General features: G+C 43.9%; 1 protein-coding gene across 7 annotated transcripts in view; it reads left to right on the top strand.

Moving 5' to 3' along the window:
• KLHL13 (kelch like family member 13) overlaps window positions 1-19,633 on the top strand; it is a 155,201-nt gene that overhangs the window by 73,514 nt on the left and 62,054 nt on the right. The window contains exon 1 of one of the 7 annotated variants that reach the window (XM_075007532.1): window positions 5,871-5,890. The exons of the other annotated variants lie outside the window; for them this stretch is intronic. The gene's annotated coding sequence lies outside the window, so the exon portion shown is untranslated. Of the gene's footprint in view, window positions 1-5,870; window positions 5,891-19,633 lie in introns of those variants that run through there. 7 annotated transcript variants of the gene reach the window in all.

Genomic DNA, 19,633 nt, shown 5'->3' with positions numbered 1-19,633 from the left:
ATCCCTCAGTCTCAGCCTAAGGCACCCCCCCACCCCTGGATTCACCCTGAGCCTGCACTCCCAGGCAGAGCCCTTGCAGCTCTGCTGCAGCCCAGAGAAAGTGAGTGAAGGTGGGGGAGGATGACCAACAGAGGGAAGGAGGCTGGGGCCTGAGGTTATATCTACCCAGCACGGTTACGCCAAAAGAAGCTATTCCAGAAGAGTTATTCTGAAATAGCTTATTTCAAAATATCACTGCTACACACACAGTGCATTACGAAATAGCACTTCACTATTTCCAAATACAGCATAGACAGAGCCTGGTCCTAAATAGAGCCATGAGACTCCAGAGAGCTATGGCTTATTTCTAAAGAAGCTGTATTCCCTGTCCAAGCAGCCCTTCAATGGAAATAGGCACTGTTCCTTGTGCAATTTTGAAATAATGGCTGCCTTGGGTAGGTGGTAGGATGGTTTTATTTTGAAATGACAGCTGTTATTTTGAAATCACTTTTTGTGTAGACATACCCTTAGTGAGGGGACGGAGGTGGGGCTGACCAGTCATGAAGGGGTAGTACAGGAGCTCTGTTAAAAATTTTAAATCAGATCTTCGGGTTATTAAAGACCTTGACCTCACATCCACAGTTTCCTTGGAACAAAAACAAACAGAAAGGCCCCTCACTGGTGTTCCCTTTAATTTTTTTTCCAGATACGTACAGAATAAACTTTTTTATGTACCGAGGCATTTGCAGATGTGCATCACTGGTAGAAACATGCTGCCAGCTATGGGAGTTCTGTGCCATTTGAATAACTCTTGGGTGGCTGCCCAAGCGCTGAGCTTGAAGGGGACACCGCTGCTAACTATGGGCAAAATCAGACAGCATGCTCTATAGGTAGAGCCTTACCAAATTCATGGCCCATGTTGGTCAATTTCATAGTCATGTGATTTAAAAAAAAAAATAAATTTCATGATTTCAGTTATTTAAAACTGACATTTCAGTGTTTTAATTGGATGGGTCCTGATTAGAAAAAGGCACATGTGCACACACAGTACCTTTACTTCCTTGTTGCTGCTACTGGCAGTGGTGCTGCAATCACAGCTGGGTAGCTGGAGAACAGGGGTGCCTAGCTGGGATCTGAAGGCAGAGCCACCACTGCAACAGCACAGCAGGAGAGATGGGATGGTATTTCCACCTTTACCTCGGTGTTTTCTGCCTGCGGAGCTGACCCTCAGTTAGTAGCCGTCACTCTCTGGCTTCCCAGCTCTGAAGGCAGCAAAGAAGTAAGGGTGGCAATAACCTTGTGACCTCTCTGCAACTCCCTTTTGAGTCACAATCCCCAATTGGAGAAAACTGGTCTCCTCCATGAAATCTGTGTAGTATAGGGTAAAAGTACACACAAGCCTGGATTTCACAGGTGGAGACCAGATGTCATGGTCTGTGATAGGTTTTTCATGACAATAAATTTGCTGGGGTCCTAGCTGTAGGATCTTTTCCATAAGAAGTATGCAGGAGAGAGCTGCATAGTGGCGTGCACTTTGTATAGTGCTAGAAAATATGTAAACTTCATTGAACTGTATTTGGTGAACTTTGTTCAGATCTACAAAAGAAAAAACTAGTTGGGTTGCACCATTTCTCAATATTATAAAATCAAGTCTGACTTTGTATTGTAGCTTCCTGATTGACATGGGGACTTGTGAAATGAACGTTAGGTTTGCTGAGACAACTGCTATTAGATATGCTGTTTAGCTCAGTTCATGTAGTCGCCAGAGGGTGGCATACCTGATTTTTGTAAAGGTTTTTAGAGTGAACAGAAAATACAGTGGATACTAGCATTCAAGTGTCTGGCACAGGTAAACATATTCAAACATTCAAAGCTTAACTCTAAAGAAAGTGATGCCAGCTTGTCCTTTATATGTAAGGGACAGTTTATAAAAAGACATATTCTGCTCATGTCTGAAATGTGATTTACTCTGTAGCAGGACTCAGATTTATTTTTATAACTTACTTGCATTTCTGTTTAAATTATAAGATGGAAATAAGCACATTTTTCATAGAATCATAGAATGCTAGGACTGGAAGGGACCTTGAGAGGTCATAGAGTCCAGCCCCTTGCCTTCATGGCAGGACCAAGTACTGTCTAGACCATCCCTGATAGACATTTATCTAACCTGTTCTTAAATATCTCCAGAGATGGAGATTCCACAACCTGCCTAGGCAATTTATTCCACTGTTTGACCACCCTGACTGTTAGGAACTCTTTCCTAATGTCCAACCTAAACCTCCCTTGCTGCAGTTTAAGCCCATTGCTTCTTGTTCTATCCTCAGAGGCCAAGAAGAACAAGTTTTCTCCCTCCTCCTTATGACACCCTTTTAGATACCTGAAAACTGCTGTCATGTCTCCCCTCAATCTTCTCTTTTCCAAACTAAACAATCCCAGTTCTTTCAGCCTTTTTTCATAGGTCCTGTTCTCTAGACCTTTGATCATTCTTGTTGCTCTTTTCTGGAGCCTTTCTAATTTCTCCACATCTTTCTTGAAATGCGGCACCCAGAACTGGACACAATACTCCAGCTGAGGCCTAACCAGTGCAGAGTAGAGCAGGAGAATGACTTCTCGTGTCTTGTTCACAACACAACTGTTAATGCATCCCAGAATCACGTTTGCTTTTTTTGCAACAGCATCGCACTGTTGACTCATATTTAGCTTGTGGTCCACTATAACCCCTAGATCCCTTTCTGCCATACTCCTTCCTAGACAGTCGCTTCCCATTCTGTATGTGTGAAATTGATTTGTTCCTTCCTAAGTGGAGCACTTTGCATTTGTTTTTATTAAACTTCATCCTGTTTACTTCAGACCATTTCTCCAAACGTAGAGTAGAGTTGGCAGTTTTTCAAAGGGACATTATTAAGGGCCCAAAAGCAAGCTATTCCTCTGCGTTTTATGGGGGTAGCCTACATATTATAAGATCAAAATAAATCAATATGTTCTGGAAAATAAAAGTGAGTTAACGTTTCCAGCATCATACATCACAGCAACCTTTCTTAACTTTATGTACACTATTCACTTTTTTAAATTTTAAAAACTAGTGTACATTAATAACACCAGTACTGCCATATGAAAAGTAAATGTATATGAAATTCTTTAAGATAAATAATCCGTAAAGGGCAGTAAGTGTTCTTAGGAGGGTCTGCTTTTTGTGTATGTTCATTGCATAAACTTGAGTTTGCAGCTTCATGCTTTGTGCTTCCATGTTTTCTTGGCAACATCAGAATAACTTTGGTCTCAAGGCTTTGAAAGATAGAAAAATGACTCAGTGAATTGAATGGGTGTAGGGGTTCATGCTCACTACCAGAAGTGATGTGTGGAAGGGAGTTGCACTGGGGGCCACATGCACCCCCAGAATGGCACCCTCCCCTGTAACTACCATCAGTGCTACTTCTGGTGAGTGTGGGAGCTGTCCTGGCTCTCCCCCAGAGCACTGTGGCCTGAGAGCAGTGTGGGCTTCCTTGCTCACACTATTCTTGGACTGCACCACTCTGGGTGGTGGATGGGTGGGTGGGGAACATCCCCCAACTCACTGAATTGAATATATTTTGTCCAGAATGGTTTTTGACATTTGGGCCGTGTGTGCACTAGCCCAAAACTTCAAAATGGCCATGCAAATGCCTATTTTGAAGTTTACTAACAAAGCGCTGAAATACGTATTCAGCACCTCATTAGAATGCCGGCAGCCGCGGCACTTCGAAATTGACGCAGCTCACCTCCGCGCGGCTCGTCCAGATGGGGCTCCTTTTCGAAAGGACCCCGGCAACTTCGAAATCCCCTTAGAAATAAGGGGATTTTGAAGTTGCCGGGGTCCTTTCGAAAAGGAGCCCCATCTGGACGAGCCGCGCGGAGGTGAGCTGCGTCAATTTCGAAGTGCCGCGGCTGCCGGCATTCTAATGAGATGCTGAATACGTATTTCAGTGCTTCGTTAGTAAACTTCAAAATGGCCATTTTGAAGTTCTGGGCTAGTGTAGACGTAGCCTTCGTAATAAATGGCTCTGGTGTGGAACATGAGTACATATTTCAGAATAAACTGAGCCATTTTATTTCTGTGTGAAGGCATAACTTTTTCACATGTACAACAAATGTAGTGTGAAATTTGCTAGATTTTCTTTTTACTGAGAGTAAACTGGTTAGTCTATTTTATATACATGAAACATTCATCTAACAAAAGCCTTCAGTTGCACTTTCAGTGCATTTTGTTTCTTAATTAAATATTTAATATTAGATATCAATATTAAATTTAGATAGTAGAATTAGATATTAAAATTTAATGAAATAATATGCTTAAAAATCTAGTGACAAATGTCTGCAAGAGTGATATGACTCTGCTTATGGTGATCATGGATCTGTTCTTTGGGAAAATGTCTGTCTGTAATGGGAACTTACAGTAGGAGTTACAATAAAGTTTGAGAAATTACCCACCCTCAACTTCTGCAGAATCTTAAGGATTTTTTTTAAATTGTTGCAAAGGTCATCTTCCAGATCAGAGGAGAGTATACATCATCTTAAATCTACAGACTCTTCTGGTGCTTTTGCTCTAGTTTATGGCTTCCCTATGAGCTTGTGAAAACTAACCATTTTGTCAGTTTTCAGCGTTGCTTCTGGAATTATGGGAGTGGTGAAATTGATTGAAAATTAAGATATTTATGAGCAATATGGAGGTTGTCACCGAAGCTGCTCATTGAGGAGGAGAAGTGAAATAAAAGGATTGATTAGTGACTATCCTCCCATTACTGCCTCCATAGCAAGGAGGAGGCTTTTTGGGAAGGAGAGCAGAATGCTGCTTTCTAGCAATCAGTGAATTGAGAGGTATGTGCAGGAATGTCCTCAGATTTTTCAGATATCAACACACAAAAGAGTTGGAATGAGAAGCAATCTGAGATTATATCAGGATTTTAATTCACTTTACATTTCACTTTCACACATGTATTGTGTTCTTCTCCCCTCTTTTCAGACAACTTAGACTACAATTTCAGTTTTTGGTAGTAGATCCACCTGCATGCCACCAGTAAAAGATGGAAGGGGTTATGTCCTTGAACCAGGGCTTCCTGGTACTTTTGGAGGACTGTGTTTGCCTTGTTAAACTTATTAATTACCAGGCCTTTCTGCGGACTCGGTAGGTTTCTCCGAGCCACTCTCAGACATTAAGAGCTGATTATCTGTTCATAAGTTGGTGACCAGTACTGTTGGTCTGGTCTGGATTCCTAATTTATAGCTAAAATTTGTCCTCTAATAGTTGTATAGACCTCAGAATCCCCCTTAACTGCAAAATCCGTTGGGCACTTAAATTAACCTGTACATTGGCTACAGTCCTGTTCTGAAGCAGTCCACGTGTGTTTGATGCATGCAGTGTAATTGTACTCTTGTCCATCCCAGAATGGTAGAGATGCAAGGAGGGTGAGGTTATATCTCTTTTTTGGACTAACTTCTGTTGGTGTGAGAGACTGACTCAAAAGCTTGCAAAAGGTATTGCCTCATCCACCTTGTGTCTGTTAAACATTTATCAGTTATAAAAAGGACTGCCAAAATCCAGGCAGATGCAGCTTCTTCTGTCATCTTTAGAAAATCATAGATAGTGCTGTGTTGTTACTTTTGGTACTCTAAGTGATATAGCCCAGGATGTTATCACATTGGCTGCAGCCGTTCTAGATTTGCCAGGTTAGAAGAGATTGGGTTTAGGTTATAGTTCGTTAATGTATGTTTGCCACAGGATGACCTTGACTAGCAAAAACAAGATTAGTGATGGTCTGTATTTAAAACCTATGTTGACACAGCTATGGGACGCAGGAGGTACGGGGGTGGTGTGGGGGGGTGGTGGTGAGCAGGATGAAATATCTACATCCCAGAGCAATGTAGCTATTGTAAGGTAAGCACTGGTGTGGATTTTTTTTTTTTTGACCTGGTTATCCTATTTCTGCTCTAAATTCTGTTTGGACAAAAGCAAGTAAGATTAAAGAGGAAAATTGATAATCCATTATAATCTGACTTCACTTTTAAAAAACAGATGCAGTACACCCTCCCAAATCCAGCTGACCAACATTCACCTGTTTCTCGATCTTAATCATAGAGCCATTTAAAATCTCTCTGGTATACTGAGAAAATGTGTTCAAGCAAGCTTTAATAAATAGGATTGCTTGGCCAATAGACTGTAACAGCTGTTGATAAAGTGTAACTTTCATATCAATCTGTTGTAGTTCACAAATTGCTCTAATAAAACACACTTTTTTGGGCCATTCACTTGCAGTAGTGCCAATCTGTCTGGCATGCATGTGTGCTGAGCGCTCAGGAGTTCTTTGGAAACTGTTAAATATATGCATGCTGTTGCTTTGGAAAATGAACACTGTACTCTGCACACTTTTAGTGCTAACTGAAAGCAAGAATATTTATTACTGAGCTGCAGCTCACCAGCATAGTTGGTGGACTAAGAATAAAAGCAGGGGTAGGACGAATGTGCTTATTTTCTCTGATTCACACAAAAGTAACATAAAGTGACTTAATGAGAAGTTATTTTATCAAATGCTCTTCTGTAAGAAGCACTGTAACCAAGTAAAACTGCATTTTGTTTGTACCTGTGATGTAAATACATGAAAATAGTCATACTCAGACTTTTATGTATCTCCTATACACCACCTCTTCCATGCCCTTAATAATTTTTGTTGGCCTTCACTGTACCTTTTTTTGTTGCCAGGATTGCCTCTGGAGGTTGATTGGTTTGTTTGTTTTAAATTGTTGCATTAGCTGTCCTTCAGTCATTTTGGTATGGGTCAGATTTAAGTCTTAAGATACATTAAAGCAATTTGAAACTCTGCAAATTCATATTTGAGTTCCTTCTGAACTCTTGGGTGAACGCCATTTGGTCCTGGGTGCTTACTACTGTGTAACTTACCAGTTTGTTCCAAAGCTGCCTCTGCTGATGCCTGAGACTAAGACACTGACTCAGATTTGCCATGTAAAGATAATAGCTCAGGTGTTGGAATCTCCCTCACATCCCCTGCAGAGAAGACTGATACAAAGAGTTCATGTAGTGTCTTCAAATGACCTAATCTTCCTTGTGTCCTTTTAGCACCAGGACTGTCCAGTGGCTGTACTGATTGTATGTTAGCTTTTGTATTTAATAGCTCTTTGTCAAGTTCTTTTTTGGCCTTCCTTATTATATTTTATATTTGCCAAAGTTCATGCTCTTTTCAGTTTTCCATAGTAGATCTAACTTCCAATTTTTAAAGGATACTTTTTTGTCTCTAAGCCCTTTTACTTTATTTAACCCTGGTGACATTTTTTTAAACTCCTCCAGTTAAGTTTTCAATTTTGGGTATACTTTAGTTTGAGTCTTTTACCTTTAGGACTATAATATCCATTTAGCTAGCTTTTTCATTTTTGTATAGTTCCCCTTTCTGCAGTTAAATGCTACTGATCGGCTGCTTTGGTATTCCTCGCACGAGACTGATGTTGCATTTAGTTGTGTTATACTACCTATAGATAGCTGTTCAGCTAGGTTCACCACTTGGACCAGATCCTGTGCTCAGTTTACGACTAATTCAAGAATCACCTCTCCCCTTGCACGTTCCAGGACTGGCTGCTCCAAGAAAGTCATTAGTGTTGTTTAGAAACTTTATCTCTCCATGCCACCCTGAAGGGATTCATAACCAATCAGGACAGGGACTGCTGAAATCCAACATTATTAGTGAGTTTTCTGTTTTTATTGCTTCTCTAATCCTTTGGTGCATTTCACCGCACAATCCTGGACTCACCAGGAAGTCAATAGTATAACTTTATCAACCATATTTTTATTATTTTAAGCATGGAAACTGTATCCATAGGGATTCTGTGTTGCTATTTGATGAATCATAGAATCATAGAACACTAGGACCGGAAGGGGCCTCGAGAGGCCATCGAGTCCAGTCCCCTGCCCCGACGGCAGGACCGACCACTATCTACACCATCCCTGATAGACATCTATTCCTATGTTTGCCTTTGCTTGCTTTTGACATATAGTGCCACTTCCCCACCAGCATGTCATTCCTATATGTATTGTACCTTGTTATTACTGTCCCATTGACTATCGTTGTTCTACCAAGTTTCTGTGATGGCTGTTACATCAGTATTCTCATTTAATAGTAGGCACTCCAGTTCACTCTGTATTGCTGCTCTGCTCTCTCAGAAACATCCTTTCTGATTTTCAACATCTCTTCTCTTGGACCAGTGTCTCCTGTATAAGCCGCTTCTTTTTGATCTTCTTTTCTTCTGGAACAGTCTGCTCAATTGCCTCTTCTGTTGCCGTGGCTAGCTCTTTGACTCTCTTATCTAGGTCTTTCTCTGTGCCTGCATTCCTAATCTTCTCTTTGATTGCTGCTCTCTGTGCATTCCCGCTTTCTTCCTTACCATGTATCTTCTTTTCTCAAACTGTATCTTACACTTTCTCTTGAGTTTCATCTTGTTTGCGATCATTAGACCATGGTCCTAGTCTATATCCGCTTCTTGGAAAGTGCGGCACTGCTGCACTGATGTTACGCATCTTCTTATCAAGATCATATCTATCATGTTCTTGGACTTCCTGTCATTCAATCTCCATGTCCACTCTTATAGTCCTTTTGTTGGAATCTCATGTTGCAGGTCACCATCTCGTGCTTTATAGCAAACTCTGGTAGTTTCTCACCTCATTTGTTTCTTTCTCTGTATCCAAACCTTCCCATGACTCTCTGACAACCTTCATTTTCTGTTTTGACCTTCATGTTCCAATCTCCTCTGTTCAACACATCTCTCTTTGGTATCTCCTCCATCATGTTTGTCAAGTCTTTATAGAATAGCTCAATCTCTTCTTCCATACTGTTTGATGTGGGTGCACACACATGAATGACCAAGGTGCTCATGAACAAGGAGAAGGTTTTGCAGTGATGGATGAGATATTGCAGCAATCTGTACCAAGCACAGTTGGACCCAAGTGTCTCTGAGAGACCTATTGAAGAACTGAAAGAGATACTGTGCCAAGCATTAAGAGCAAGACCGATATGGAAGGAGAAGGTAGAAAGAGCACTGAAACTACTAAAGAACCGTAAGAGCCCTGGAAACAAGATCATGGGAGAGATGATCAAATACGGTGGAGAAAATATGATTCAGGAAATACACTGACTATGTAATATAGAATGGAAGGAAGGGAATGCACCAAGGAGTGGACAGGATCCATACTAGTGACAATACACAAGAAGGGAAGTGACCTGCAATGCAAGGATTACAGAATGATTGCTCTAACAAGTCATCTGGGCAAGGTGCTGCTGATAATACTGACTGAGATTACAGGTAGAACATCTAAGCTGCGTCTACACGTGCACGCTACTTCGAAGTAGCGGCAGTAACTTCGAAATAGCGCCCGTCACGTCTACACATGTTGGGTGCTATTTCGAAGTTGAAATCGACGTTAGGCGGCGAGACGTCGAAGTCGCTAACCCCATGAGGGGATGGGAATAGCGCCCTACTTCGACGTTCAACATCGAAGTAGGGACGTGTAGACGATCCGCGTCCCGCAACATCGAAATAGCGGGGTCCTCCATGGCGGCCATCAGCTGGGGGGTTGAGAGATACTCTCTCTCCAGCCCTTGCGGGGCTCTGTGGTCACCGTGGGCAGCAGCCCTTAGCCCAGGGCTTCTGGCTGCTGCTGCTGCAGCTGGGGGTCCGTGCTGCATATACAGGGTCTGCAACTAGTTGTTGGCTCTGTGTATCTTGCACTGTTTAATGAAAGTGTGTCTGGGAGGGGCCCTTTAAGGGAGCGACTTGCTGTTGAGTCCGCCCCGTGACCCTGTCTGCAGCTGTGCCTGGCTCCCTTATTTCGATGTGTGCTACTTTGGCGTGTAGACGTTCCCTCGCTGTGCCTATTTCGATGTTGGGCTGAGCAACGTCGAAGTTGAACATCGACATTGCCGGCCCTGGAGGACGTGTAGACGTTATTCATCGAAATAGCCTATTTCGATGTCGCAACATCGAAATAAGCTATTTCGATGTTGGCTGCACGTGTAGACGTAGCCCTCGTGGGTAACCAAGTGGGATTCAGAAAAGATAAAGTACCATACAGTAGATATGGGCTCTAAGATTGGTAGTGGAGAAAGCTTAATGAAAGAACAAGAACATCTGCAATTGCTTTGTCGATTTTTCAGAAGGCATTTAACAGTATAGATCAGAAAGTGACTTGGTCAGTGTTGGAATTGTAGCAGACATACGGTTGTTGGATATCAGTAACAATGTGGAGGCAGCAGTGAGAATGTGCGGAGAGTTGGAAAGTTGGTTTAGAATGAGTAGAGGTACGAAACAAGGAGATCCAATGTTGCTGAGTATCTTCGTGCACCTAGAAAGAGCTATGGACAAGATCAGAGAAGAGGTCGAAGGGAAGTCTGTGCACAGGATGAGAATTAACAACTTGAGGTTTGCGGATGATATAATTATCATTGAAGAAGATGAAAAGAAGCTAGCTAGAATGGTGCAGGTGCTAAACGTGGAAGGGAAGCAGTATGGACTGATTATGAGCATTGATCAAACAAAAATAATGGTATTTGTAGATAAGGGAATAGGAAGGAAGATCAGTATAGGTGAGGTTGAACTAGAGAGGGTAGAGAAGTTCATGTGTCTGGAAATAGTGACTAGAATAGCGAAAGTCAGAATGAGTTAGAAGGGGGACAAATAAGATCTGGAAAAGCAGTGATTAGCTTAGGAACAAAGCTGAATGTCTTGAAAATGTGTATATTCAGCAGCACGTTGTATGGATGTGAGACATGGCTGATAACGAAGATTCACAGAAGGATATTGGCATTCGAGAGGAGTTGTTGGAGAAAGATCCTGAGAATAGGATGGATGCAGAAGGTCACCAATCAGGAATTATGTGGGAAGATACAGCCGAAAGATAAACAACTGCAAAAGGTTATATAATGGCAGTTACAACTATTCGGGCATATCTGCAGAATGAATGATGAATGAAAAGTCAAGACCCTGGTATTCACCATAATGGACTATTTGAATAGGAGAGGCAGGCTCCATAGAGAATGGGTAGATGATTGGTGCAGAGCTGTCTACAGAAACTAAGCCACTCTGCACTGGACAGGGCAAGGTGGAAGGAAATAGTGAGGGAGGCATCAGACACCAATGGGTGCTGATCCCAGGGTGGCTGTGGAACTTCACCCATATTAGTAGTTAGACTGGTAGCATTTTTATAAAAACAGTTATAGATTAGTTATTTTTTAGCTGTCTGCCATTTTGTGATGTAATTGTGAATGGGATCCTTTTTTGTCTGAGTATTTCTCTTCAGTTTTTACATGTGTTTTGTCCTCTCCTAACTGAGATGCGGAGAATCCTGGTTAATAGATCCTTCCCTAAGAGGAGGTCTCTGAAGTGTGTTCCCCTCCATTTTTGCTGGATTTTTCTAGCCCTTATTCTAAACACTCCTCTGCGGCGTTTTGTAATTTTACAAGCCATCAGTCTGGTTCTGTTTTTGGGTTAAGTGGAGCCCATCCTTCCTCTGTAAGCCCCTTCTTTCCCAAAAGGTTCCCCAATTCTTGATGAGCCTAAAACAGTCTCCCTGTACCATTGCCTCATCTGTTCATTGAGACTGCAGTTCTGCCTGGCTACCCTGCCCTGAACATGGAACCGGAAGCATTGTAGTGAAAGCTCTCCTGGAGGTCCCAGAGTGACTTCAGTTTCTTATTTAGCAGCCTAGATTTATTTTTCAGAACCTTTCTCCTCCATGTACCCTGGCCACTGACTCCTTGTTTTTGAGACGTGTATTGTTAAGTTTGAAATTTTAAAACAAAACCGAAGCAGTAGCGAGGGATTTAAGAAAATAAGACAGACCTGGATGGTGCAGCAAAATGTTCTCTCAACTGGAAATGCATATTGGGAGGAACACTTAGAAAAAAAAGCTTCTCTAATCATTTTGCATAATTGCAAAAAGTAACCTCTATTAACACATTCAGAACATGTGTTCAAATAATTCCTCCAGCTCCTGAGAGTACTAGTTTTCTTTACCATTTCTGATATTTGGGTATATGATTTGAAACCTATTTTTGCTTGTATAAAGGTTATCTCTGTCTTGTATTAAATATATCTTTTTACAATCAAGATGTTGCTGCCAGCAGTGTATTCAGACATTCCAGGAGCTATCAAAGTGTAAAATATTTGACTTACTAACATGCTGTTACAATTGAAAAATATATATTTTTTAAACACATGTAATCCACATAATACTCACACTGATACTGCTGCAGCTTATTTGGTAACCTGGTTAGTTTCCAGACAACTGTTTATCTCAGTTCACTGAGCTGGATGTTATGTGTTTTGCTAATCTGAAAAACAGATGAAGAAAATATTTTTTTTTTTTTTTTCCTCCAGTGATGTGAGTGCTTTGGGGATGAGAGGGGAATGACGATATCCTCTGAAGTAAAATTTTCGTACCAGATAAAGGGAATCCACTTTAAATAAGTGCCTGTAAAGTTCCCCCCCACCCCACATGACAAAGCGAGCAATCTTCCCAGAGGCCCTCTTAGTGATAGATGACACTCCCCTCTTTTTTTTTTTCTTTTCTACTCCTTTTTTCTTTCTCCTGCTCCTCCTTTCTCTCCCCCCGCCCCTCAACTCCCTGTTTTATATTTCTGTGATTTTCAGATCCTGGAGTAGAACTGAGCAAAGTGGGCCTTACCCATGAAAGCTCATTACTTATACATAAAATTCTTAGTCTTTCAGGGGCTGCAGACTAACATGGCTACCTCTGAGACTTTTTCTGACATGGTACATCATAGACAAACATGGTGGGTGAGATAGTACATCTGTTGGGCCATGTCTACCCTAGCCAAAAACTTCGCATTTCGAAGTTTACTAATGAAGTGCTGAAATACATATTGAGCATCTCATTAGCATGCGGGCGGCCGCAGCACTTCGAAATTGACGCGGCTCACCGCCACACGGCTCATCCAGAGGGGGCTCCTTTTCGAAAGGATCCCAGCTACTTTGAAGTCCCCTTATTCCCATCTGCTCATAGGAGTAAGGGGACTCGGTTGTAGCCAGGGGCCTTTCGAAAACGAGCCCTGTCTAGATGAGCTGTGCGGTGGCGAACCGCATCAATTTCGAAGTGCTGCGGCTGCCCGCATGCTAATGAGGTGCTGAATATGTATTTCAGCGCTTCATTAGTAAACTTCGAAATGGCCATTTGCATGGCCATTCAAAGTTTTTGGCTAGCGTAGACGTAGCCTTGGTGAGGGAGACAAATCCAGTGAAAAATATTATCTCACCCACAGTGCCTCTCTAATTCTGGGCCTGACACAGCTACAGCAACACTACATAATGCACCTTATGTTACTGCAGCAAATTCTTTAGCAAGTTTCTAGGTTATGTGGGAAAATTGTTGAATGTGTGGATGAAAACTTCAGAATTTCATGTTTAAACGTGATGCATATCTGGAATGGAAGCCTGACTGATGCTTCACTTTTAATAGTAAAAGATCTGGTATTTTGCCTTTTTTAGTAGTTTACTCTGCTATAGAAACAGAAGCTTGTCCCAGAATGTTTTGGCAACACAGAGCCGACAACAAACTTTTGTATTACTCTCAGCCTGTTCTTCACTCTTGAATGTTCCTCATGTCTTTGTTCCTATTTAGATAGGCCAAACATATCTGAAAGCTTTGCTCATCTTTTCAGGTAATTTTTAATAAAATTATGTTCACCTCCCAAGGAGCATATTTGATAGTGACCTCAAGAAGCACTCTGCTTTAATAATATATTGGCACCTACATTCACTGTCTTTGAGGGGTTATTTATTTATTTTGCCAATGCACTTTTCTGGAACTTCAGCTGTTCAAAATATAATCAAAATAGCATTGCTTAGTTCTTAGTAATGTGCAGCGCCTTTGCTTTCTATTACTTCTCTCATTTAAAAAAATAATTAAAGGACAGACTTTGCTCCTAAGGTAGAGCAGAGACCCTGTTGTATGCTGACTTTTTAACAGATGAACTGGTTTGTTCCTTGCCTACTTCTCTCATATTTTAAATGTGTTTCTGCATGTTGTTAGCATCACTGCAGTGAAAATGTGCACGTTTCCATTGGCTTCAGTAGGACTTGAAATCATGCTGTAATACACAGGCTTAACAGCAGAGTTAATTTACCTTATCTAGAATCAAATGGTAGTAATTCTTTTAGTAATATGTCCTTAAAAATCCTGTTTATTGGCTGACCTGTAATATAATCAAGTATTGTCAAGGTAGAGGGGCAGTTCTCTAGAAATCAAAGGTGGGCTTAGATGAGTTGTAGGAAGGAAGGGGGAAAGGCCTGGGGAACAAGCTGTCAACGAAGAACAGTAACAAATGTTATGCTAACATTTTGTAAAGCTTTTAGGGATTCTGAATATGTGTGTTTGTCTTGGTCAGTTTTTAGGCTTGTATATTGAGACTGAAATTTCAAATGCTGGTTGTGAAGATCACATTTGAGTTTCATGTATTTGATGGAAATGCATTTTGAGCTTTAGTTCTGCTTCAATTTTTTATTAAAATAGCTTTCCATGAGAGTTCGTGTCAGCTCAATATTTTAATAGCAATAAAACACACCCAATATTTAAAAAAAAAAAAAAATTTGAAGTTGGGTTTCTCAATTTAGTTTAAAGCAAAGTATTTAAGTTCTCTTGACTCAAATATCCAAACAGATTTTAAAATGGAAAATGGTGATTGAAATACACACGCATTTTTAGAGGAGAGAAGTTGGCTGGAAAAAACAGAAAAACAAGTAATTCTGAGGTCATGTTCTCAGAAGTAAATCCAGCACTGAGTATCAGAGGGGTAGCCATGTTAGTCTGTAGCTTTGAGAACAAGAAGTCTTGTGGCATCTTATAGACTAACAGATATTTTGGAGCATAAGCTTTCGTAGACAAAGACCCGCTTTGTCAGATGCATCTGATGAAGCAGGTCTTTGCCCATGAAAACTTATGCTCCAAGATATCTGTTAGTCTATAAGGTGCCACAAGACTTCTTGTTGTTCTCCTAGCATTGAGTGACATTAGCCTGTTCTCCTTCAATTGTGCTGTGGTACTTTTTTATTGTAGATGCTTCTCCCAAGGAGGAGCTCCAATGCTATATGCCTTTATTTTCATGATTTAAAATATTTACCCTTTGTTATCCAAGCCTCTACCTTTTTATTTTATAGTAGGCGTGTGTCACTGGAGGATGTCACACAGGAAAAGAAGGCAAGTCCTGAGGGATGTAATGTTTGCCATATGATTTAATTCAGAGACTAAGGAAAGTCATTAGAAAAAACAAGATGTCATTAACTTGTGAGTAGCAATCTCGCATAAACTATTGCTGAGAGGGGCAATAAAAGTCTAACAACTCACATGTTCACTGTTGATCTGATTTCTGGCATTTTTGGTTTTAATGGTGCCATCTGCTCCTATCTCCTCCTGTGGTGGGCCTGATTAAGGACAGTATATCTTGTTCACCAATAACTAATCTGTAATTTGACTTTCATGAAATGACAGTTTATGATTTTGCCCATTGTGCCTAAGTTCAGCTGGTGCAGATACTCCATGTCAGTTGTGCTATGGGATGCCACTTTGCATGTCACTTAATGGCTTAACACAGGGTGCTGTCCTCCCGCAATTATTGATAGAATCCCAATTACTTAATTTCAGTTTATTTTTCCTAACGTATCTTGTGGCTATTTGCATGAAAACAGGGTGTTAGAGGCAATTTTTATTTTTTCTTACCTAGTTATTATTTGAATATAGTGCAAAAAGTGCCTGAGTGATTCAGCTCAGAAATAGAACCTAGCTGTTAAGTGAGGCATAAACAGCAGGGGAAATCTTGAAAACAAAAGGTGGTGCAAGAAAGACAGGAAACGTAATAAGTGGAATAGACTCCAAAAATGTGTTTTCAGTTTTCTGTGTAGTGATTGATGTCAATGTGGGATGATTCACATTGTGGCACCTATCTAGGAGTAATTTCCATTACTCTGCAGGTGAAAGTCTTCTGCGCTCGTGCGTGCACACACACAGTGAGATCAGGCTGCTTATTTCTCCATATTTAAATTTGTGACAGAACCAGACATTTGTCTTGACATCATCATTGAAGTGGCCAGACAACATATTGGGGTTCTTGGACACCTCGCTAGCAATCTGTGTGTTCCAATTCCATTTAGTCTTTTTTTCTAGGAAAATTAAATAGGAGTGTGTGCCTTGCTGTAGTTTACAGTATGTAAGCAGATGGTAAAGTTACATTTTGCTGCTGAAAACTTAGCTTATTTGGACCTGCACCTAGGGCTGCTGCTAATGTGTACATTTATACTAGCTGAGCCAGAGTGAGATACTCGAGGCTATCTTGAGGCTTTTTTAGAAAAGTTTTGGCTTTTAATATCTCCAGTTAATCCATAAACAACATCTTCAGTCGTCTTGTTTTTGGAAATTGCAGGAACAGCTGACCTTTCTGCGTTTGGACAGCATACCCACTGTGTTCATTAAACATAAAGTGGGACTTCAGAACACTGACACTGTTTTAAAGCTTTATATGTTCAATTACGTTTTTTTGCTGTAGAGTTTTTATTTAAAAAAAAAAAAAAGTCTGGTTCCTTCCATGTGATTGTGTTAGCAAATATCCAATCATGTTTTTAAAAAATATAAAAGAATGCTAGAACATGGTATCAGTTAGGTCAAGATCTATTCTATTTGTAAGTATGTGTATCAATATTTTCTGTGTGGCTGGTAAGTCGCTCTGTGGGTGTGTGTACAAGTGCACATGATTTTGAAAAGACAGGCCTGCTTTCGAAAGAACAGAGGGAGCTTTTACATGTGCCATGCGCTTTTTTTGACTGGAAACTGGAGTAACACGGCCCAAATGTCACAAGCTGGACCCCAGTCCCATAGTGGGAAGAGCGCCTCCCCGTCTGAAAAAAAGCACATGTAGATGCTCCACAGCCTGCTCTGTTCAAAAGAGGAGTCCTCCATGGTGGCACCCAGCTGGAGTGCAGAGACTCCCTGCCCTGCAGAGCAGGGCTCAGTGACCCTCACATCTGGCTGCTCTTAAAGCTGCATGGGCCCAGAAACCCTGGGGCAGGAAGCTGAGAGCAGGCGAGCTGCAAGTGCACAAGCTGCCAACAGCACGCCTGCTCAGCTGCCCCTGACAACTCCAGAGGCCCCATGGCCAGTGCTCTGCAGCCTCCCAAACCCCCAGGCCCCTCCTCAGAGCCCTCCGCAGGGTGCCCAGGAGCCCGCCCCATCGAAGGAAAAAAGGGCCTCCTCCTGGATGGACCCTGAACTCTGAGACCTCCTAGGTCTATGGAAGGATGAAAAGATCCTTTGGGAGATGGGGGATCAAGCGAAGAAATGCCGTAGCCTTTGCCGAGCTGGCCCAGGGTCTGACCACCATGGCCACCCGGAGCGGACCCCTGATCAAGTCCGGAGCAAAGTCAGAGGTTTGGTAGGGCTGTGCCCAGGTCCGGGATGAAGCTGGGTGCTCAGGGGCAAGTCCCACCACCTGCCTCTACTATCGGGAGCTCTGCTCCATCTTGGGGCCCTGGGACGGCTCCCTGCCCCCAGTGGTCCTGGATACCTCTGTGGACCAGCCCGATCCAGAGGGGCTGTAGGAGTCAGGGCCAGCCTGCCTAAGCCGGGGGTAGACACCACCCAGGACTGGTCCAGTGAGGAGTGCAACCTTGTCATCTATGTCCCCGTCATTGGTGTCCCCTCACGGTCATCCATCTGGGCCGTGGGCAGTCGGGCGTCACCAGAGGTCATCGTGGGACCCCCCCGGTAAGTGCATGGTGGGGCTGGCGCCCTGGCTGGCAGGGCAGGGGCAGCATGGCTGCCAGTGGGCCACACATGGACCCGGAGGCCCAGGGCCAGACACCCCAGCCGGCTGTGGCCCGTGGCACACCCCAGTGTTTGCCTGTGCCACCCAGCACCCGGACCTGTGGACAGCTCCGGACACCTAGATGCCCAGCAGGACACATGCAGGGCAGCCCGCACCCAGGGATGGTTCCACCCTAGGGCAGGAACCTGTGTGTGCTCCTGATGTTGCATGTATGGCATGCCCACCACGCCGGGGCCCCAGAGGAGATGGGAGGATGGGGTCCTGCTCCGGGACTGACATGCCATCCGTCTACGCTTCCAGGTGCAGATAGTGAGGTCTTGCACAAACCATTGGCCTCGGTGGTCCCCGTAAGCCCCCCGGAGGCAGCAGATAGGGGCAAGGTGCCTGCAGTGGGAGCACACAGCCAGAGACTGCAGTGGAGCACAGGGGACGACACCGCCAGCCTCCACCAGTCTGAGGTGACTGAGTGGAGCCTCTGGCTGGAGGAGGCCAACCTGGTGTGGCAGAGGGAGGCGTGGGACCGGCTTATGTCCCAGCTGAAGGGCATCCATGGGACCCTGCAGGAGCACGTGGGCAATGAAGCCTGGCTCCTGGCCCTCTGCACAGTGCTTCTTCCCCCCCTGCCTGCCGGTCACCCTGCCAAGCCCTCCCCTGCAGCTCCTGCTCACCCCACAACCCCTCAGAGGTCCCTGCTCCACCCTATGCTGATGCTCCCGCTCACGTACCCCAACTCCCTTACCTTTTGGTGCTCCTTGCCCCATCATAGCCCTGCTGTGGAGCTCACACCTTGGGAGGAAGGGGATCCCGGGGCTGATGAGGCTCTCAGCCTGCAACCCCTGTCCCCACATGGCCATCCCCGTTCGGTCCCCTCCCCGCTCCATGGTGTACATAGCTGGCCTCTCGCCCTCCACATTCGCTCAGGCACTGGGTTGTGGTTCATGTTGATAAACGTTTATTGCACACTAATGTCTTTGTCCTATGGTTTTGTGAGAGGGGAGGCATGGGTGCCGTGGTGGTGGTACATGTGGTGGGGGATGGGTGCATGAGGGTACGGTGAGGGAGTCAGTGCTGCCCAGGGGCGAGGCTCACCTGGAGGGCGTCCCGGATCCAGACTCCATCATGGTCCACCTGGCGATTGGTGATAGCGTCTGGCTGCTCAAACCCCGTGGCGGCTTCAGCCACCCACCCCTGGATGTAGGCGTCCCCCTTGCCCTCCATTATGTTGCACACCCAACCTTGAGGCAGGCGAGGATGCACCACCACCGCGCCTTGAGGTGCTGAAAGGCCAGCTCGACCACAGGCCGGGCCTGGTTGAGGCAGTTGTTGAAGGCCTCCTCGCTGGGGTTGAGGTGGACAGTATAGGGCTGCATCAGCCTGTGGCAGCTTGGGGTATACGGCGTCTGTGACCATGCACAGTCGCATGGTTGTGTCCTCAACCAGCATATCCTGGTGGGGGATGAAGGTGCTGGCCTCCATGTGCTGGCACAGGTTGAAGTTGCAGAAGACCCTGGTGTTGTGGGTTCACCCTGCCCAGCACACACAGATGTCCATGAACTGGCCTTTGTGGTCTGCAAGGGCCTGGAGGACTAGCGAGTGGTAGCCCTTCCAGTTGGTATAGTGGCCGGCGCTGTGTGGCAGGGCGCAGATGGGGACAATCGTCCCATCCAGGGCATGAAAGCAATTTGGGAATCACAGCAAGGAGAGAGCCCCAACACGGATGACCCGATGCAGGAGCATCGTATTTATGGCATGGACAATGTGCATGGGAGGGAGGCCATGCACTCTCTTGA

The sequence above is a fragment of the Carettochelys insculpta genome, chromosome 13, assembly GCF_033958435.1.
Source record: "Carettochelys insculpta isolate YL-2023 chromosome 13, ASM3395843v1, whole genome shotgun sequence".
NCBI lineage: Eukaryota > Metazoa > Chordata > Testudines > Carettochelyidae > Carettochelys > Carettochelys insculpta.
The sequence above is the reverse complement of the archived record's forward strand: the minus strand, read 5'-3'. Positions and strand labels throughout refer to the sequence as shown.